The 19,647-nt window shown below is 38.4% G+C and overlaps 1 long non-coding RNA gene across 1 annotated transcript; it reads left to right on the top strand.

Moving 5' to 3' along the window:
• The first annotated feature begins 272 nt into the window (after nt 1–272).
• LOC140144912 (uncharacterized) lies at nt 273–16,154 on the top strand. Its single transcript, XR_011857959.1, has 3 exons — nt 273–372; nt 14,393–14,490; nt 15,584–16,154. It is a non-coding gene; the product is annotated as an uncharacterized lncRNA (long non-coding RNA).
• Nucleotides 16,155–19,647: the final 3,493 nt, after the last annotated feature.

The following is a 19,647-nucleotide window of genomic DNA, read 5'->3' as shown; positions in this document are numbered from 1 at the left end:
TGCTTGCTTGGCTTGCTTGATTGATTCATATAGTTCGAGATATGATAGGTGATTAAACAAAATAAATAAATTTAGACCCCCATTGATTTTACACATGATTGCAATATTGATACACCACCGAGCACCACACTGCAAGTCTGTATAGTACCTGGTACTTCAATCTGTGGATAATACTCGAAAACCCGTCATCAGATTAATTATTCATGAAGTCGGTCCGGCGGTTGGAAATCAGCGATGACCCGTCACCACAGTGAAATTAATAACACACGTTAACACACGGCGGTTGAATTTATAACCACAGTATTATGTTAAAGTGTACATTTGTTCCAGTTTCTAACCAGTAATTTTGGAATTCAAGCATTTTAAACAACAGTAAGTGTACATTTCGTCCAGTTTCTTACCAGTTATTTCATGAGGTCAATGAATTATGGTAGTGATCGGAAATGTGTAAGCTTACCAAAAGCTGTGATAGTTTCTGCACTGTACATACATGTAGGCCTACTACAGTACAACTGTGTACAGTGTGAGTATGTACGTGAGTATAACAACTTGAGCAAGTCACAATATTTTCTCAAGTTGATTTATCCTTTCTATAAATAGCGATGTATACAGAAAAAATATACATAACCACGTTCTCCGAGTACTAATTCCAATTGAATGAACGCAGCTTTCAGCAGCTGTACTCGATCCAACCGCGATCGTATATCGCGTATTTCAAATTACAACGCTTAACGCATACGACCTTGGATACAATGCTAACCAATCATGAGTGCGTTGGCATGGTTGATTTACTTCCGCGTTACTCACGCACAGTCACACACGCTGGCGTACATCACGCAGTGTACACAAAAAATCGCCACGCTATTGAAAGCTGCGTTCATTCAATTGGAATGGCCACTATACATAGTATTTTAAATAGTTTTAACTCTAGTCCGGGACTCTAGCGGGCACACCCATCGTATGTGCATGTTAGATTTCATAAAATAAAATCGCCTTTGTGTAAAATGGATCGCCGTGGTGAAAAATGATGCATTACATGTTTTTTTTTAAAAACAGACATTTGAACATAACTTCGCTAATTTTTGACCTACAGACATGGTTGACCCCTCATTTTTTAAGTTAAATAATCACCTTTTTCAACAAAATAATTTCCATGTGAAATATCCTACTTGAAAATTTTGTGAACATGCCTACCATGGCATGGATCGAATCCATGGGTTCCTACAAGGCCGATGACTGGATCGATGACACACATTCGATGGGTGTATCGTATGTGTGAGTTATGGCTTTTGACAATTGGCTCCCTTAGTCCATACATTCGATGTATGTACTAGCGGGGACTCTAGTCGTCTCTACAAATATGTCAATGACACTGACAGCAAGAACATGATTAAGTCTAACTTGGAATTTGCACATCATCTTGATCTTGATACTGCCCAACAGGGGCGTTTATTCTTACGTTAATCGCCCCCAAAGGGGAGGGAATAATTTTACACCTTTGGGGAAGAATTTTGCATTTTGAAAAAGAAAAAAAAGAGAGGGGAAAAACAGAAGAAAGTCAACAGGATTCAAGGAAGATTAAAAATAAAATTAACTAATTTGGGGGAAAATGTATAACTGGAACATGTATTATTATGTTTTGGTATTTTTGGAATGAAATAGATGGTCACTGGCTGGCAGTGACTGCTCTACAGGGTGGGTGAATTCATCAAGTGTCATTTAGGGAAGAATTATAATGGGTACCTAACCAGGGTTTTAACCGCGGTTTTAACCACTTGGCAAAAACAGTTTTTGCCAGTTTTTGCCGGCAAAAATGGCAAATACTAAAAAAGTGATTTATAGTTCAGTTTTTTCATCTCAAAACAAAGTTACAAAAATAAGTTCCAGAGTGTAACAAGGCCAGATTTTGTAATCATAAGCAATATATTAAGAAATTAAAGGCATGCGTTTTCATTGCTCTAATTAGCATTTTATCGAAGTGTGGCATGTATCAAATTCATGCCTTTTTCATTTTAAGGAATTGATGAGACAAAAAATATGTTGAATGATTCATTAAAAGTTGTGTGTTACTGTTTATGAGCTTTCTGTGTCACTTTTTAATATTTGAGTGGCTATATGTGAGTTTTTGCCAGTTTTTGCCATTTTTGCCGGTTTAAACCAGGCAAAAACTGGCAAAAACAGTTTTTGCCAGGTTTTTGCCACTTTGCCGGCAAAAACCGAACCCTGTACCTAACATTAGCATTATGTAGTGGTCCCTTGGCTTATACCCATTCCCATCCCAAAAATAATTGTTTTAGGGAAACCATGGACTTTATCATAAAACAGGGAAAAGTTGGGTCAGTAATTCTTCCCTGCCTGGGCAATAGTGACTAGTGGTCATACTATACATGTAGGTAATAATGCACAGTTTGCACACTAAGATTAAAGGAGCTCTGCTTTGCATATTTCATACAAAATCCATTTTCTTTTTAGTTTGGGCATCTGCATATCTAGGGAAGCATTTGGGGTTCTATTGTCCAAGTTTATCTTCCCTTTTAAACCTGGTCTTCAAATCCAAATCCTTGATTATTCTTCCCTAGATGCAATAGTTCAGTGGCATTCTCCGAACTCTGCAACAGAAGAATTTTAATTCTAAGGCTTTTTATAAATCAGGGGCATGCGAGTCACCACATATATAAAAGAAAAACGCAAAAAGCAGATAGCAAAAAGCTCAAAACACCTAGCAAAAAGCTGCAATTTGGGAAGGTCCTATACTTTTATACAGAGCAAGTGTACTGGTACAAAAAAAGCTGAAAATCAAAAAAAAAAAAGCTGAACTCTCACACTCCTGTAAATAATAAATCACAGCTAGCTCTGAAAATAATAAAGAGCCTAGAGGTGTTTACCAGCCTCTATTCCCTTTGAACCTTAGCTGCAATGGTTCAGTGTCCAGACTGTACCATCTATAAAAGAATTTGATGTTTTTAGTGAAGACAGAATAGAACAACTCATAACACACCAACACACCTATGTTCAATCAGGAAAGGGAGGGAACAAGAAAATAAGGAAAAGTATGTATGTAGATAGCACCCGGGGGGAGGCACTCGAATATGAAAGTGACATACCTGTGCCCACCAGCATATGAAATTAGGGGTATAATTGGTGTGGAAATTTTCAGAAAAAAGGGGGTAATTCTTCATGCCCTACCCTCAATTGGGGGTTAATTTATAGTTTAAGCTTGTTGGATAACTATACTTCGCGGTGTGTGGTTCTTTGTAGCCCTCTAAGGGCAATCTAGTTGGATATCCAAATTTCGTGAGTTGATAGTTATTTAGATTTATAGATCTAGTTGGATTTCCTATTAGCGGGCGGTTGTTGGCGGTCTTTCGTGGTTTGTGGTTTTGATTTCCCACATTTTTATGCCCTACCCTCTATCGGGGGTTAATTTATAGTTTAAGCTTGTTGGATAACTATACTTCACAGTGTGTGGTTTTTGAAGCCCAGTGGGGCAATATAGCTGGATGTCTCTATTGAGCGGCGGTTGTTGGTTGTCTTTCGCAGTTTGTGGTTTTAATTTGTTGGATATCCAAATTTCGAGATTTGTGGTTCTTTGTAGCCCTGCGGGCCAATCTAGTTGGATATCCCTAGTGAGCGGCGTTTTTTGGCGTTCTTTCGCGGTTTGTGGTTTTAATTTCTCTACTTGTTCAGGCCCTGGCCTCTATCGGTGGCTAATTTGTCTTTTAAACTGGTTGGATATCCATATTTCACGGTTTGTGGTTCTTTGTAGCCCTGCGGGGCAATCTAGTTTAGATGAACCAAATTTCTCGGATCCCCGGATCCGGAGTCGAACGCCGAAACCAGTGAGCTACGGGACTCTGATATAAATTGCTCTGTCGAAGTACATTATTTATTATATGAATGGGTGCATCGTCCGGAAAGAACAAAAGAATTGTGAAAACTTGATTTTTTTTTGGCGAATGGGGCTCAGAATTTTTATGTAGGGTATCTCAGAAGATGCTAGGGTATAATTGGAAGTAAATCTGAAAAAGTAGTGTGTAGGTAATTGCCCGTTAGTGCTGTAGCCTTGTCCAAAAATTCTGGATCAGCATTATTTTCCACTAATTTTCGCTATGAAATACCGGGTGAAATGAAGCAAAAGTGTTTGTTTATTATTAAACAATGGTTGACTGTAGGATTGGTGTCCCTTTTTGAATTAATAGTTGTCAAGATATTACATTGGGACTCTAAATAACATTAAACCTGGTTTTAGATACACTTTGTACCCAGCGAAAAATATCATAGAACAATAGAAGTCAAGTGTTTTAATGTTAGGTGTAAATATAGTTTCGCGGGAGCATCTTATTAGTCTTCTTTAACAGTTTTTTTTTTTTTTTATTTGCTTGGTTACGGCTATCGCGTGACTCTAATATGTATATTATAGAGGCAAGGACTATAACTACTGCACTGAAAATTCAGCAACTCAAGGCAAGTAGTTATTGATTTATTGATCAAATATTGTTTTCCCCTCATTTTTGACTGTAACTCCACAACTGTTGTCTGCTGAAGTAAAATTTCCAGTGTAGCAGTTGTAGTCCTTGCCCCTATAATATACATATCTTACTTGTCACCAATGCTCTATAATTTTTGAGAAAAATGCAAATAGGCACACAATTGGGCAGGGGGGTGTAGTACCCGTTAAGGGTACTACACCCTCGATAAATTATGTGTTTTTTGCATTTTCTCAAAAACTAATTCATTAGTAGTAACAAAAGTTATGTATATTATAGGGGCAAGGAATCAATTACTACACTGGAATTTCAGTGACCCAAGACAAGCGGTTCGTTATTTATGATAAGAAATAAGGTACCGCTAGGATGTGTACCTCATTTCCTATCATATATACTGAACCGCTTGTCTTGAGTCACTGAAATTTCAGTGTAGTACATGGATTCTTTGCCCCAATAATATACATAACTTTTGATTCCAGTGTGTTATTATATTTTAAGAAAAATGCAAAAATAGTCACAAATTTACCACAGGGGTGTAGTACCCCCTTAACCAAATGATTTGATTGAGTAATTTATCAACTACATGTATCCACGACAACACAATACTAGGGACTGTGTGATTAATAAGTATGGGCCCCGAGTTGCTATCTCGGACCCGGAGTTACTATCTCGGGGTCCATGTTACTATCTCAGACCCCAAGTTACTAAGTTGAGGCCCCGAGTTACTATCTCTAACCCCCAATTACTAAGTCAGGGCCCCGAGTTACTATCTCAGACCCGAGTTAACAAGTCAAGGCCCTGAGTTACTATCTCGGACCCGAGTTACTAAGTCGAGGCCCCGAGTTACTATCTCAGACCCTGAGTTACCAAGTCGGGGCCCGAGTTACTATCTCAGACCCCAAGTTACTAAGTCGAGGCCCCAAATTACTATCTCGGACCCCGAGTTACTATCTCGGACCCCGAGTTACTAAGTCGAGGCCCGAGTTATTATCTCTGACCCCCAGTTACTACGTCGGGCCCCCGAGTTAATATCTTGGCCCCCGAGTTACAATCTCGGGGCCCGTGTTAATATCTCAGACCCAAGTTACTAAGTCGAGGCCCGAGTTACTATCTCGGACCCCGGGTTACTATCTCGGGGTCCGTGTTACTATCTCAGACCCAAGTTACTAAGTTGAGGCCTCGAAAGTTACTATCTCTAACCCCAATTACTAAGTCGGGGCCCGAAGTTACTATCTCGGACCCCGAAGTTACAATCTCGGGTCCGTGTTACTATCTCAGACCCGAGTTAATAAGTCAATGCCCCGAGTTACTATCTCGGACCCCGAGTTACTAAGTCGAGGCCCCGAGTTACTATCTCAGACCCTGAGTTACCAAGTCGGGGCCCGAGTTACTATCTCAGACCCCAAGTTACTAAGTCGAGGCCCCGAATTACTATCTCGGACCCCGAGTTACTATCTCGGACCCTGAGTTACTAAGTCGAGGCCCGAAGTTATTATCTCTGACCCCAGTTACTACGCCGGGGCCCCGAAGTTAATATCTTGGACCCCGAAGTTACAATCTCGGGTCCGTGTTAATATCTCAGACCCGAAGTTACTATCTCGGACCCGGGTTACTATCTCGGGGTCCGTGTTACTATCTCAGACCCCAAGTTACTAAGTTGAGGCCCCGAGTTACTATCTCTACAACCCCAGTTACTAAGTCGGGGCCCCGATGGTTGTATCTCGTAACCCGAGTTACTATCTCGTTGTCCGTGTTACTATCTCAGACCCGAAGTTAATAAGTCAATGCCCCGAAGTTACTATCTCGGACCCCGAGTTACTTAGTCGAGGCCCCGAGTTACTATCTCGGACCCCGAGTTACTAAGTCGAGGCCCCGAGTTACTATCTCAGACCCCGAGTTACTAAGTCGAGGCCCGAATTGCTATCTCGGACACAGAGTTACTATCTTGGACCCCGAGTTACTAAGTCGGGGCCCTGAGTTACTATCTCAGACTCCGAAGTTACTAAGTCGGGGCCCGAATTACTATCTCGGACCCAAGTTACTATCTCGGACCCCGAGTTACTAAGTCAGGGCCCTGAATTACTATCTCAGACCCCGAGTTACTATCTTGGGGTCTGTGTTACTGTTTCAGACGCCGAGTTATTAAGTCGAGGCCCCAAGTTACTATCTCGGACCCCGAGTTAATAAGTCAGGGCCCCGAGTTACTATCTCGGACCCGAGTTACTATCTCGGACCCTGAGTTACTAAGTCGAGGCCCCGAGTTATTATCTCTGACCCCCAGTTACTACGTCGGGGCCCCGAGTTAATATCTTGGACCCCGAGTTACAATCTCGGGGTCCGTGTTAATATCTCAGACCCGAGTTACTATCTCGGACCCCGGGTTACTATCTCGGGGTCCGTGTTACTATCTCAGACCCCAAGTTACTAAGTTGAGGCCCCGAGTTACTATCTCTAACCCCCAATTACTAAGTCGGGGCCCGAGTTACTATCTCGGACCCCGAAGTTACAATCTCGGGGTCCGTGTTACTATCTCAGACCCGAAGTTAATAAGTCAATGCCCCGAAGTTACTATCTCGGACCCCGAGTTACTAAGTCGAGGCCCCGAGTTACTATCTCGGACCCCGAGTTACTAAGTCGAGGCCCCGAGTTACTATCTCAGACCCCGAGTTACTAAGTCGAGGCCCCGAATTGCTATCTCGGACACAGAGTTACTATCTTGGACCCCGAGTTACTAAGTCGGGGCCCTGAGTTACTATCTCAGACTCCGAGTTACTAAGTCGGGGCCCCGAATTACTATCTCGGACCCCAAGTTACTATCTCGGACCCCGAGTTACTAAGTCAGGGCCCTGAATTACTATCTCAGACCCAGAGTTACTATCTTGGGGTCTGTGTTACTGTTTCAGACCCCGAGTTATTAAGTCGAGGCCCCAAGTTACTATCTCGGACCCCGAAGTTAATAAGTCAGGCCCCGAAGTTACTATCTCGAACCCGAAGTTAATAAGTCGGGGCCGAGTTACTATCTCGGACCCCAAGTTACTATCTCGGGTCAGTGTTACTATATCAGACGCCGAAGTTACTAAGTCGAGGCCCGAAGTTACTATCTCGGTACCCGAATTACTAAGTTGGGGCCCCAAGTTACTAACTCGGACCCCGAGTTACTATCTTGTTGTCCGTGTTACTATCTCAGACCCCGAGTTACTAACTTGAGGCCCGGAGTTACTATCTCGGACCCGGATTATTATATCTCTGACCCCAAGTTATTAAGTCGGAACCCGAGTTACTATCTAAGGGCCCGTGTTACTAAGTCGGGGCCCGAAAGTTACTATATCAGACCCTGAATTAGTATCTCGGGACCCTGAGCTACTATCTCGGACCACCAATAGTAGTGTAGTAGATACTATCTCGGACTCCGAGTTACTAAGTCGGGGCCCCAACTTACTATCTCGGACCCTGAGTTACTATCCCGGACCCTGAGTTACTAAGTTGGGGCCCCATATCTCGGGGTCCGTGTTACTATCTCAGACACCAGGTCGAGGCCCCAAGTTACTCTCTCGGACCCCGAGTTACTAAGTCGAGGCCCCGAGTTACTATCTTACGACCCCGAGTTACTAAGTCGTGGAATTACTATCTCGGACACAGAGTTACTATCTTGGACCCCGAGTTACTAAGTCGGGGCCCTGAGTTACTATCTCAGACTCAAGTCGGGGCCACAAAATCACATCAGTTATTTAGTTATGTTTGGTTTATGTGTTAAAATACCAAAAAAAAATACAGTTCTTTCAGGTATACTACACTCCCATGTATACAACATGTTTGTTACACAGGTGGGACAGGGCACTACAGATGATTTCCATCCAATTGTCAAAAGCCGTAACTCACACATACGATGGGTGTAGCTTACCACAACTTTATCACAAGTGGTACATGGAACTAAACATGATTTCCATTGTGCACAACACTCTAGTGTATGCCACAACTTTATCAAGTGAAACAGGACATTGAAGTTCCCCATTGTGCTACATGTGTATACCACACTCTACAACTTTATCACAGGTGGAACTGAACACTATAGATGATTTCCATTGTGCTATACAACACTCCCATGTATACTACAACTTTATCACAGGTGGAACAGTACTATTGATGATTTCCACTGTGCTATACAACACTCCCATGTATACTACAACTTTGACACAGGTGGAACTGAACACTATAGGTGATTTCCATTGTGCTATACAACACTCCCATGTATACTACAACTTTGTCACAGGTGGAACGGAGCAATATAGATGATTTCCATTGTGCTATACAACACTCTCATGTATACTACAACTTTGTCACAGGTGGAACTGAACACTATAGATGATTTCCATTGTGTTACATAACACTCTAATGTATACTACAACTTTGTCACAGGTGGAACAGAGCAATATAGATGATTTCCATTGTGCTATACAACACTCCCATGTATAGTACAACTTTATCATGGGTGGAACAGAGTACTGTAGATGATTTCCATTGAGCTATACAACACTCCCATGTATACTACAACTTTATCATGGGTGGAACAGAGTACTCTAGATGATTTCCATTGTGCTATACAACACTCCCATGTATACTACAACTCTGTCACAGGTGGAACTGAACACTATAGATGATTTCCATTGTGTTACACAACACTCCCATGTATACTACAACTTTATCATGGATGGAACAGAGTACTGTAGATGATTTCCATTGAGCTATACAACACTCCCATGTATACTACAACTTTATCATGGGTGGAACAGAGTACTGTAGATGATTTCCATTGAGCTATACAACACTCCCATGTATACTACAACTTTATCATGGGTGGAACAGAGTACTCTAGATGATTTCCATTGTGCTATACAACACTCCCATGTATACTACAACTCTGTCACAGGTGGAACTGAACACTATAGATGATTTCCATTGTGTTACACAACACTCCCATGTATACTACAACTTTATCACAGGTGGAACAGTACTATTGATGATTTCCACTGTGCTATACAACACTCCCATGTATACTACAACTTTGTCACAGGTGGAACTGAACACTATAGGTGATTTCCATTGTGCTATACAACACTCCCATGTATACTACAACTTTATCATACAACCCTCCCATGTATACTACAACTTTATCATGGGTGGAACAGAGCACAAAGATGATTTCCATTGAGCTATACAACACTCCCATGTATACTACAACTTTATCATGGGTGGAACAGAGTACTATAGATGATTTCCATTGAGCTATACAACACTCCCATGTATACTACAACTTTATCATGGGTGGAACAGAGCACAAAGATGATTTCTATTGAGCTATACAACACTCCCATGTATACTACAACTTTATCATGGGTGGAACAGAGTACAAAGATGATTTCCATTGAGCTATACAACACTCCCATGTATACTACAACTTTATCATGGGTGGAACAGAGTACAAAGATGATTTCCATTGAGCTATACAACACTCCCATGTATACTACAACTTTATCATGGGTGGAACAGAGCACAAAGATGATTTCCATTGAGCTATACAACACTCCCATGTATACTACAACTTTATCATGGGTGGAACAGAGTACTCTAGATGATTTCCATTGTGCTATACAACACTCCCATGTATACTACAACTCTGTCACAGGTGGAACTGAACACTATAGATGATTTCCATTGTGTTACACAACACTCCCATGTATACTACAACTTTATCACAGGTGGAACTGAACACTATAGATGATTTCCATTGTGCTATACAACACTCCCATGTATACTACAACTTTATCACAGGTGGAACAGTACTATTGATGATTTCCACTGTGCTATACAACACTCCCATGTATACTACAACTTTGACACAGGTGGAACTGAACACTATAGGTGATTTCCATTGTGCTATACAACACTCCCATGTATACTACAACTTTGTCACAGGTGGAACGGAGCAATATAGATGATTTCCATTGTGCTATACAACACTCTCATGTATACTACAACTTTGTCACAGGTGGAACTGAACACTATAGATGATTTCCATTGTGTTACATAACACTCTAATGTATACTACAACTTTGTCACAGGTGGAACAGAGCAATATAGATGATTTCCATTGTGCTATACAACACTCCCATGTATAGTACAACTTTATCATGGGTGGAACAGAGTACTGTAGATGATTTCCATTGAGCTATACAACACTCCCATGTATACTACAACTTTATCATGGGTGGAACAGAGTACTCTAGATGATTTCCATTGTGCTATACAACACTCCCATGTATACTACAACTCTGTCACAGGTGGAACTGAACACTATAGATGATTTCCATTGTGTTACACAACACTCCCATGTATACTACAACTTTATCATGGATGGAACAGAGTACTGTAGATGATTTCCATTGAGCTATACAACACTCCCATGTATACTACAACTTTATCATGGGTGGAACAGAGTACTGTAGATGATTTCCATTGAGCTATACAACACTCCCATGTATACTACAACTTTATCATGGGTGGAACAGAGTACTCTAGATGATTTCCATTGTGCTATACAACACTCCCATGTATACTACAACTCTGTCACAGGTGGAACTGAACACTATAGATGATTTCCATTGTGTTACACAACACTCCCATGTATACTACAACTTTATCACAGGTGGAACAGTACTATTGATGATTTCCACTGTGCTATACAACACTCCCATGTATACTACAACTTTGTCACAGGTGGAACTGAACACTATAGGTGATTTCCATTGTGCTATACAACACTCCCATGTATACTACAACTTTATCATACAACCCTCCCATGTATACTACAACTTTATCATGGGTGGAACAGAGCACAAAGATGATTTCCATTGAGCTATACAACACTCCCATGTATACTACAACTTTATCATGGGTGGAACAGAGTACTATAGATGATTTCCATTGAGCTATACAACACTCCCATGTATACTACAACTTTATCATGGGTGGAACAGAGCACAAAGATGATTTCTATTGAGCTATACAACACTCCCATGTATACTACAACTTTATCATGGGTGGAACAGAGTACTATAGATGATTTCCATTGAGCTATACAACACTCCCATGTATACTACAACTTTATCATGGGTGGAACAGAGTACTATAGATGATTTCCATTGAGCTATACAACACTCCCATGTATGCTACAACTTTATCATGGGTGGAACAGAGCACAAAGATGATTTCCATTGAGCTATACAACACTCCCATGTATACTACAACTTTATCATGGGTGGAACAGAGTACAAAGATGATTTCCATTGAGCTATACAACACTCCCATGTATACTACAACTTTATCATGGGTGGAACAGAGTACAAAGATGATTTCCATTGAGCTATACAACACTCCCATGTATACTACAACTTTATCATGGGTGGAACAGAGCACAAAGATGATTTCCATTGAGCTATACAACACTCCCATGTATACTACAACTTTATCATGGGTGGAACAGAGTACTCTAGATGATTTCCATTGTGCTATACAACACTCCCATGTATACTACAACTCTGTCACAGGTGGAACTGAACACTATAGATGATTTCCATTGTGTTACACAACACTCCCATGTATACTACAACTTTATCACAGGTGGAACAGTACTATTGATGATTTCCACTGTGCTATACAACACTCCCATGTATACTACAACTTTGTCACAGGTGGAACTGAACACTATAGGTGATTTCCATTGTGCTATACAACACTCCCATGTATACTACAACTTTATCATACAACCCTCCCATGTATACTACAACTTTATCATGGGTGGAACAGAGCACAAAGATGATTTCCATTGAGCTATACAACACTCCCATGTATACTACAACTTTATCATGGGTGGAACAGAGTACTATAGATGATTTCCATTGAGCTATACAACACTCCCATGTATACTACAACTTTATCATGGGTGGAACAGAGCACAAAGATGATTTCTATTGAGCTATACAACACTCCCATGTATACTACAACTTTATCATGGGTGGAACAGAGTACTATAGATGATTTCCATTGAGCTATACAACACTCCCATGTATACTACAACTTTATCATGGGTGGAACAGAGTACTATAGATGATTTCCATTGAGCTATACAACACTCCCATGTATGCTACAACTTTATCATGGGTGGAACAGAGCACAAAGATGATTTCCATTGAGCTATACAACACTCCCATGTATACTACAACTTTATCATGGGTGGAACAGAGTACAAAGATGATTTCCATTGAGCTATACAACACTCCCATGTATACTACAACTTTATCATGGGTGGAACAGAGTACAAAGATGATTTCCATTGAGCTATACAACACTCCCATGTATACTACAACTTTATCATGGGTGGAACAGAGCACAAAGATGATTTCCATTGAGCTATACAACACTCCCATGTATACTACAACTTTATCATGGGTGGAACAGAGCACAAAGATGATTTCCATTGAGCTATACAACACTCCCATGTATACTACAACTTTATCATGGGTGGAACAGAGTACTATAGATGATTTCCATTGAGCTATACAACACTCCCATGTATGCTACAACTTTATCATGGGTGGAACAGAGCACAAAGATGATTTCCATTGAGCTATACAACACTCCCATGTATACTACAACTTTATCATGGGTGGAACAGAGTACAAAGATGATTTCCATTGAGCTATACAACACTCCCATGTATACTACAACTTTATCATGGGTGGAACAGAGTACAAAGATGATTTCCATTGAGCTATACAACACTCCCATGTATACTACAACTTTATCATGGGTGGAACAGAGCACAAAGATGATTTCCATTGAGCTATACAACACTCCCCATGTATACTACAACTTTATCATGGGTGGAACAGAGTACTATAGATGATTTCCATTGAGCTATACACCACTCCCATGTATGCTACTACTTTATCATGGGTGGAACAGAGTACTATAGATGATTTCCATTGAGCTATACAACACTCCCATGTATGCTACAACTTTATCATGGGTGGAACAGAGCACAAAGATGATTTCCATTGAGCTATACAACACTCCCATGTATACTACAACTTTATCATGGGTGGAACAGAGTACAAAGATGATTTCCATTGAGCTATACAACACTCCCATGTATACTACAACTTTATCATGGGTGGAACAGAGTACAAAGATGATTTCCATTGAGCTATACAACACTCCCATGTATACTACAACTTTATCATGGGTGGAACAGAGCACAAAGATGATTTCCATTGAGCTATACAACACTCCCATGTATACTACAACTTTATCATGGGTGGAACAGAGCACAAAGATGATTTCCATTGAGCTATACAACACTCCCATGTATACTACAACTTTATCATGGGTGGAACAGAGTACTGTAGATGATTTCCATTGAGCTATACAACACTCCCATGTATAATGCAACTTTATCATGGGTGGAACAGAGCACAAAGATGATTTCCATTGAGCTATACAACACTCCCATGTATACTACAACTTTATCATGGGTGGAACAGGACACTAACTATTGTGCTATAATGTAAATTATTTGTAGTGTCCTGTCCCTCCTGTGACAAAGTTGTGGTATACAAGGGAATGTTGTATAGCACAATTAAAATTATGATTTAGGTGTCCCTTCCCACCCGTGACAAAGTTGTGGTATACAAAGGAATGTTGTATTGTTTAAATCAAATCATCTTTACTATCCTATCCCACCTGTGACAAAGTTGCGGTATTCATGGGTATCTTGTAAAGCACAATTTTAATCTTCTATATTTTACCCACATGTAACATTTATGTTTTTTGTGCTTTATATTTTAAAGAATGGTGCAAACTTCATGAAGTAAATGAACATGTGAAGCCATTGGCTGCGAGTTTGGGTGTCAGGGCATCTGATGTTTTGCAATTGATCTTCCTAGAGGTGAGTTAAGGTTTACACTATATGTTTTGGGCAGAATTGTCGGCCGAATGTTAAATAAGTTTAGCTTAGATTTGCAAGTTTTATAAATGAAAATTTGCAATTATTTCTTGATATTTCTTGATTTGTTTTTTAATATATCTAAGCAATAGTTTTGCCATTTTAACCCTCCCAAAAAACATCATGCAAATGGGGTGGAAATGACACTACTTATATCAATCATTGGGATTTCCTTAATAAAACCAATACCATTCCTCATGTGTGTCAGCTTTACTTGTCTCAATATTCGAATGCAAATGCTGCTAGTTCATGCTACCTTCTAACTCGCCTTATGAAAGACGTATATAGAACATATTGACCATTTTAGGTGGCATTTTGTCTTTATTTGTATTTTCAGATAGCTAACTCAAATACTACACCTTACAGATACAATAGCTAGCTATGTCAAATCCATTATGTTCATTTAACTTAAATCAGCAAAGAAAAGTGTTTAAATGGGATTTTGTGAATTTGCATAAGTCAAAAAGCTGTTTTGAAAAATCACATCCTGTACGATAATTTTAAAGCAATTCTGTGCACAACACCATAGTTAAGTTTGCCACCTTAAATATCTACCGTATATAATTTTTAAAAATTCTGTGACTTATTTATAATTCTATTACTCTTACGACCCATTATTAAAAATCGCGCACTGTGATTTGTTAAAACACGTCACATGAGAGCCCATTATTCTGCAATAATGGGTCAAGCGCCGTAACACACTCTACGCACAGCATTGTACGCTGTGCAATATTTCCGCGATACACGCTCCACCTTGAAGTAAACAACTGAAAATATTTGTGCCAAAAAATGATATTTTCTCTTTAAATCGCACTATTTTCTGGTAATAGAATAGAAATAAAGGGTGCAGCATTATCCTTTACACGCAAATAATGTGTCCTTGGCAGTAAAAACGTTTAAATAATGGGTGAGGACACATTATTTGGGTGTAAGGATAATGCATTACCCTTTATTTCTTAAATAAAAGGAAGGTCTGAAAATGTTGTGTTAATTATTATTAATATTCATGTTATTCTCATTAATAACTTTTCTGCAGGCACTAGCACTGTCTAAGGAGTAAGGATTCCTTCAATAGTTTGCAGATTGAAGCAGCCTTTTAACAGGCAACAACACAAAGAACAAAAGAGTATAGAGAATCAAGAATGCAGCAAATAAGAACTGCCCTGAAGTCTTTGGATGTCATTATTGGAACTTAATAACAATCCATTGCCATAGTCCATTTGGGACAAGATCAAGGCACAAACCACCAGATAGTAGATGCCATGGTCCTTGAAACCAATTGATATTTTATGTAGTTGCTAATTTATAATAGATTACAGGGATACAATGTATATGATATGTGCAGCCACTGTCATCTGTGTATCAAATATAACACAGAGGTTGCATACTGGATTGCAGAGCTGGATTGATGGAATCATCGCCAACTGTTAGCATACCAGGAGATAAGCTATGTGTATGATAATTTGATGCGCCAATAGAAAACTCTATCTCCTCATCATTTAGCTTCCAGAGATTTTATGGTCATCCAGTGTTTTATTCAGTGATGCTAGATGAGGCTGTTTTCATGGAGTTTGGATAAGATACATTAAAATATCTGTATAACTGAATGTCATCACCGTAACATATAGAGAGGTTTCTTGATTGACAAGTGTATAATATTATGGTGAATGACATACATGTAACAGAGCCAATCATGGATACTTGTGACAGGCTTTGTCGTCTAGATTTTAAAGGGGAGTGGTTACTCACTCTCTAGTATGATGCTAGGCGAGTGGTCAAATCATTCTCTAGCATGATTGCTAGGAGGACATGTTAACATTGTATTTGAACACAGATATTGGAACATCTGTGATTTGAAGTGATGATTTTTATGTGAGCTGGCTATCTGGTGAATATAACTGGTATTACTATATAGTCACATAACAGTAAAAAAATTAATTCTTAAGGTTGGTCTTAACCCTCAGGGAATTATGGGCCTCATAACTGCTAAATTTTTGGTCTTTTAAAATGACAAAGACTTGATGAATTCATATGCGAGGTCAAATTTGGGCAAAAGTGCTCAGTTATGGAGAAAATTAAAAAACAATTTTACCCAAATTTTCATGGGCATTGTACCAAAAAAATTCTTTACAAAATTAATTTTTAAAAACCTATTTTTTATTCATTTTAAAAATTTTGACCAACTTTGAGAAATTTTTACCAAAACTGGTTGAAAAATGCTCAATTTTGCGAAAAAAAAACATGAAAAAAAGCCTGATTTTTCGCTCAATTTTCATTTTTTTTGGTGAAGTTGATCAAAATTTTAAAAAGTAAATGGTCCTAGATATCTATACGCTGGCGAAGTTACGTAATAATCGGATTAACTACCATAGCAATAGGTACAAACAATTTTTGATTATATCGCGCTGCACTACTACGTTCATGCGGTACCTCTGCATTGAACCATAGATGTCAAAGAAATGCTAATCACTTGCACCTGTAAGATTAGTCTCTTTGAAAAGAGCGGTATTGTATTCAATCTACTATATGATTGACGACAGGTGATGAGTGCAACCTGCTTGTAGTGCAGCGCGGTATATTCAAAATTGTTTGCACCTATTGCTATGGTAGTTAATCCGATTAATTACGTAATTCGCCAGCGATATCTAGTTTTTTTAAAATAAAAATTTTTACTGAAGAATGTTTTTGTTGTTGCCAAAAATAATTTGGGTAAAAAATTGGTTTGAATGTAAAGGTTTCTTGATCAATTTTCATGAACACAGCAATGAAATTCAGACATGGAACTTTCATAACTTTCAGCTAACTCCAATTAGGCTGGAATTAGCAAAGTCAAACACTGAAAGGGATGCAAATTATTATAATTATATTCTCACAGTACAGGGTGTCCCAGAAAACATCTCCAGAAATAGACAATATCATCACAATATTTTAAAAGCAGTGGGTAGCTCATTGTGCACATTATACACAAATTTTATTTTAATTCGGTTGGCTGGATGCAAAGAAATGAGTGATTGATCACACAATGCACACATCAACAACTCATTCCAAGTTTGATTAACAGGCACTTTTGTCACACTTGCTCACCCCTTCGTAAAGTTTGTGTATCTCATTCAATTCAGTCCTCTGATCTATTTTATACGATGGTATTATGTTAATCATGCTTGCACTGAAGGTGAAAAACGTGAGTGAATATAACATTTGATCTGCCTTTACTTTGATACACAGTGCCTGAATTGTCAGAAACTTAACATGGGTTGCAGAAATTGGATAGCTATACAATTAACAGATTTAATTCTTTACGCAATATGTTAAACTTTCAAAAGATTTACATTTTACATAGCCATTTCTTGGAAAATTCCAAAACATTAATTATTGTGTGAGAAAACTTTTTTTGTCAGCTGGAATTCTTTATACAATAATTCTTTATGCAATAATTATATTAATTTTATTAACGAAAAAATATATTTACAAGTACCAAGCACCATTTTAGATTCAAGCTTTAATATCACACAGTATTTTCACATTTTAACAAAAGTTTATTACATATTTAGCAAAACACAGATTGTGTAAGAAGAATAAAAAGAATTTCACCAAACAAAACACAAAGTCAATTGATAAGCATTAGTGTGCATTGTGTTGAATGATCTTTCTTTCAAACTTAATGAAATGAATTGAGATGTATGTTATGTAATCGCTCATATCTTTGCAATCAGTCAACCGATTCAAGTGTGTAAGATGCAGAATAAGAGGGCTACATGCTGTTTTTTATGTTTTGGATTTGGATGCTTATTTGTCAGCTTATGTCAAAATTCATTCACCTTGTAATCTTTTTCTGGAACACCCTGTATATTAATTTAATTTGCTAGGTAACAGTAAGGAACTTCTTTAAAAGTTTTGCACATTTCAATCTGCATAATTAATTAGAGCTGATTTTGACTTGTCCAAAAAATTAGTCATAATTGAAAATTATGCAGATTGAAATTAGCAAAAAGTTAAATGTAATGTGTTTCTAGATAGCCCTTACAGCTACCCACATTGCAACATTATAACATTTCCATTAGAGATAGAATTTAACTTCTTTTCCACAAAATGTTAGTTTTCACTGTCAGATATGTCCTCTTTTAAATTTGGCCTGAGCAAATGATGCAATAAAAAGAAAATCACTGTATAATACCAGCACATAAGCCGCCAATGTGAGCCACTCCTTCAAATGTGACTGGTGTCGGTCCCGCACGCATTGTATGGAGAGTATTGTGAACATTGTGTGTTAAGTTTTGAAAAACATGAGGTTGTTCTCCTCAGCAAATGTTACAATATGACCTGATTTAAAAAAAATTGTCAAATCAGCAGTTTTTAGGTAAAAAAATCCCTTAAGATGGGCAGGGGTTTCAGATTGCCATCAGCACACCCCTGTTAAAATTTAATTTGAGCCCCCTCCCCCAACATTTTTTGTTTCAAATGAATGAGCATCAAGTCAGAGTGAGAATCTTGGATAAATCTGCCATATATGATTAAAAGTAAGTTTTATTCAAAGTGTCATATTAAGGGACTGTGTATTCTCAGAAATGCATTAATTAAAAGTGCTGTAACTTTAAATTAAACAAAATTTAATGCAAGTATATATTTTTGTTATGCAAAAGTATTTTTTGAAGAAACTTCAAAAAGCACATTGTTTTGCCTTAAATTATTTGGAACACACTGTACCCAAATTTGGATTTCATGGGTTTTTTTTTGTAATTAGACACTCCATTCATGGAACAGTTTTTCATGATTTGGATATTAGTCTTATTTTTGAATTTTCGTCTTATTTGGTCAATAATTCAAAATTAGGCCTATTCTCGATTCTAGGTTACACAAAAAACACAAAATCCAAATTTTGGATTTTCCTTCCTATAGTGTGTTCCAAACAATTTTAGGCAAAATCATGAGGTTTTTTCTTATTTTCTTCAAAATTGTTCTTTTCACCCCAAATTTGTATTTATATTTAGATAATTTCCTTTCCAAAAATGTATACTTTTATCTTGGATTAGTAACTTTTGGGCCATTCCATTTAAAATCCACACCACCCCTGTGGAAGATTTAGCTAAAGTCTTTCAAAGA

The sequence above is a fragment of the Amphiura filiformis genome, unplaced genomic scaffold (genome assembly GCF_039555335.1).
Source record: "Amphiura filiformis unplaced genomic scaffold, Afil_fr2py scaffold_97, whole genome shotgun sequence".
Classification (NCBI taxonomy): domain Eukaryota; kingdom Metazoa; phylum Echinodermata; class Ophiuroidea; order Amphilepidida; family Amphiuridae; genus Amphiura; species Amphiura filiformis.
The sequence above is the reverse complement of the archived record's forward strand: the minus strand, read 5'-3'. Positions and strand labels throughout refer to the sequence as shown.